General features: G+C 42.0%; 1 long non-coding RNA gene across 1 annotated transcript; it reads left to right on the forward strand.

The window, feature by feature from the left end:
• The first annotated feature begins 3,030 nt into the window (after positions 1-3,030).
• Positions 3,031-3,679, forward strand: LOC119658040. The gene is made up of 3 exons (XR_005250197.1): positions 3,031-3,241; positions 3,367-3,435; positions 3,557-3,679. It is a non-coding gene; the product is annotated as an uncharacterized LOC119658040 (long non-coding RNA).
• The last annotated feature ends 332 nt before the right edge of the window (positions 3,680-4,011 follow it).

Raw genomic sequence — 4,011 nt, forward strand, 5'->3', positions numbered from 1 at the left:
CCATTGACAAAAATGATAGGGTTGAATTGGATGAAGAGCGATGTGAACATTTATTCCAATCACAGCACTATCGAACTGAAGACGGTCGGTATGTTGTACCAACCCCGTGGCGTCAGGAGGATATTCAGTTGGGAAACTCATTTAACAAGGCAGTTCAGTATTTTCTCGGCCAGGAGAAACGGTGGTTAAAGAACGCCGAACTCAAAACGAAATCGGACGAGTTCATGTCAGAATATCGGGACTTGGGTCATATGGAAGAGGTCCCTACTGAACTCCGAGGTGATACTAGTGGAGACGTTTATTACATACCATACCTGAGTGTGATTCGCAAGGATGCTACCACATCGAAGCTCAGGAATGTTTTTAACGCCTCCAGTCCAACGTCGAATGGCGTTAGTCTTAATCAAGCAATTCTTCCTGGGCCAAAGTTACAAACCCACATCTTTGATATTGTTACCCGTAGTCGGAAATTTGAGTTTGTCTTCTCCAGTGATATTACTAAAATGTATCGCCAGATTTTGCTGAAACCAGAGGACCAGTTAAGACTGAGAATCTTATGGAGATCTAACCCGAAGGAACCTATTCAGGAGTATTTTCTGAAAACAGTGACCTATGGGATTGATTGCGCTCCTTGGCAGGCGATTAGGACACTTCATCAGGTAGCCGAGGACAACGCACCCGATGAGGAGACAAAATGGGTAGTAAAAAACGCCTTCTACATGGATGACTTGTTGTATGGGGCAACAAGCATTGGTGCTGCCAAGGAAATTATTAAAAAAATTTCGGTAACATTGGAGAAGGGGAAGATGTCTCTAACGAAGTGGTCCAGTAACCATAGCGAAGTTTTGGAAAACATAGATAGATCGCGACAAATTGATTCCTTTGTAGAATTGCAAAAGGCTGAGAGTGACTTAAAGATCCTGGGGTTGCACTACAATCCTCAAAAGGATTGCTTTCAGTATAGTATCAAGATAAGAAAAATTACTATGTTCACTAAAAGAAACATCCTGAGTGTGAGTGCATCTCTGTTTGATCCCATTGGCTGGCTATTGCCCGTTATTATGAAGCTACGAATCGAAATTCAGAAGTTGTGGCAAGAAGGTTATGGCTGGGATGAAGAGATTTCAGGAGTTGCCCAAGAACAAATAGAAAAAGTGTTTGCTTCATTAGGAGATTTGAATCAGGTCCAAATCCCTAGATGGATTGGGTACGGTAATGAGAGCCACGTAACTGAGTTAGTTGGTTTCAGTGATGCTTCGGGGGATGGATACGCTGCCGTTATTTATAGCAGAGTCAAGACACATCGGGGTTACGTCGTCCGTCTTATTGCATCAAGAGGGCGAGTTACCCCTCTGAAGGCCCGGGTTGGTCAAGCCGAAGGGCTTTGTACCATTCCCAAGCTCGAACTGGAAAGCGTGGTATTATTAGTCGAATTATTAAGGGATGTCAAAAAAAGCTTAGGGGCAATTCCACTAAAGTGCTTAGCCTACACTGATTCTGAGGTAGCCCTCGCTTGGATCCGAAGTCAGAAGGAAATTGAAAATAAGGCTGTAAAGCGTAGGGTCGCATCAATTAGAAAGGTTCTCGCTCCTTCCGAAATTCATTATGTACAGTCAAAGTTAAACCCGGCTGATTGTGCATCAAGAGGAATGCTCCCCCGGAAATTTGTAAACCATAAGCTATGGTTTGAGGGTCCTCCTTTTTTGCAAGGGGATCTACCTGTCACTCCCTTTGTGATAAAAAATTCAATAATAAGTTGCGTCTCTTTAGATTATGGGGAATCGAAGGGCTTTATCAATTTTAGCACCCGGTTCTCGTCGTTGACTAAACTGATCAACACCGTTGCGTGGAGCTTGAGGTGGAGAGACAGGAAGTCGGGCTTCCTTTAGGCCAGGGAGTTGGCGAGAGTCAGGGGAACAAACCAGGGGTGAAGGAATCACCACTTCAATTGTATAACAAAATTGACCAAGAGGGTGCACTGTATATATGTATTGGATTTGTAAATATAGTAGTTGAAGTGAGTATCTAGTTTTTGTAAATATATTCCATGTTACGAATTAAGGTTCATGAATTAGCTTTCACGGCAATGTAAATAAAACCCATGCCGCGTCCTAAGATTCATGATCCTTACTGTGTTTAATTTAATGCATGCATGATTTTAGTATTGTTATTGGGTGATTAACAAAAAATACAGTAGTAATAGTTTACTAAACTAACATTGTCAAGTATGAAAGTCTCTTTTCAATACAAACGTATAACTTCTTTCTATATGTAGATGTTTACATCAAGAAAAATTACGAAAAAAAAAAAAAAAAAATGTAAAGTAACTTCCATTTTAAAAAAAAAATATTTGTAAGGAAGTTACTAGTAAGTTCAATTAAATTAACATTTTGTAAAGTTACTTCCATCTAAATCTTGTAAGGAAGTTACTAATCAAGTTAAATAGAAACTGTTGTTACGCTGTAAAGTAGCTTCCATTAAAAAAAAAAAACTGTAAGGAAGCTATTAATGAACAAAAAATTTTTAAAGCAATCATTACCGTAACTAATAAGCATCATGTAAAGATTTTTTTGTAAACTAGATAAAACTATATTCCGTAAGAAATAACTTTGTAACATTAGAAAATAAGTGCAAAATGTACACATCTTGTAATTCGTAATGTAATTCGTAAGAAGAAAATCTTTTGTAATAATAGGTAATAAGTTCAACGACCACAGATTACTCATCTGGCACAAGCAGATCATCAGGACCAACCGAAGTTATTATGACCGTCAACAAAATGCTCCGCCTCAGCAGGAAGTTTTCTCGGGTGGGAGAATGTTTAAGCGATTTCCCACAATCAATCGATCTTGTAAGTTAACATCAACAGCGTCAGCAATCATCGGTAGTGATTGCTGCAAGGTCAGCGTACGTTGCTGACTGATCCCATATCATAATAAACAACAGCAACCTTGCCCATGTGCCAACATACAACATGCACATGTGCTAATGTGCAAAATGCAAGCGATTCCGTGTTCCGGCTTGCTACTGGGCGATGTCGTCACCAGCACCATAACATATGGAAAATATTCTGACGACCTCGGCCAACGGTTGACTGTTGTGTGTGCAGTTTTTGTTTGATTGGACTTTTTCCAACAAACTTAAGTTCCGGGTTGCTACTAATGGACTTTCCATATAAAAAACTGCAGCAACGCGGAAACGTTTTAGAAGTCAGCTGTGTTGGAGTGGAGCCGTGGTTGGAGTCATACGTTTTGAAGTCAGCTGTGTTGGAGTGGAGCCGTGGTTGGAGTCATACGTTTAGAAGTCAGGTGTGTTGGAGTGGAGCCGTGGTTGGAGTCATACGTGTGGAAGTCTAGTCGTGGGGAGGTCAAACGCGTTGGAGTCGGGTCGGGTCGGAAGTTCTGTTTGGAGATTTTTCGGTTATTTAAGTTTAAGGTAGAAAGTTAGTGATAAAGTAAATAAAATATTCAAGAAACCCGAAAAGAGTGTTTGTGTCTTTGTTTCGCTGGAACTTCAGAAACAATTTGGTAAGACCCTAATTTAGTTCTCTCCACAGCCTCACTTGACAGCGAGGGATAAAAGAAGCAGGACTCCATCGCGCCCAAGGGATAAGCGCGCCAAGTTGGATACTTGGCTGGACTTGGGTGCGAACCACACTCTAATAGGAGACTTCTCGAACAGCGACCCATCGACAATGCCGGGAGCCGAAAGGATACCCCCAACCGCCCGGCGATGAGGCGAACATTTGATTGGAAACGAACAAGTGAAGCATTGAGCGAGCGAGTTGATGAGGCTGAAATAGTCGAAGTGCGGGCGGCCGGGCACCGGGAGGAGGGAATTGACGTTTCTTGTAAGTCGCTCCCCGCCCGCATCGCCCTGCATCCTGGATGCAAGGCTACTTCGATTGCAACATGCAAGCTACAACGCCGCCACATCATTTATTTTCTTTTCGGAGCTTATGCTTTGAGTAATCGAGCTCCTTTCCAAGAATTCACCCCTGGCCGCCTGCCC

Source organism: Hermetia illucens, chromosome 5 (genome assembly GCF_905115235.1).
Source record: "Hermetia illucens chromosome 5, iHerIll2.2.curated.20191125, whole genome shotgun sequence".
NCBI lineage: Eukaryota > Metazoa > Arthropoda > Insecta > Diptera > Stratiomyidae > Hermetia > Hermetia illucens.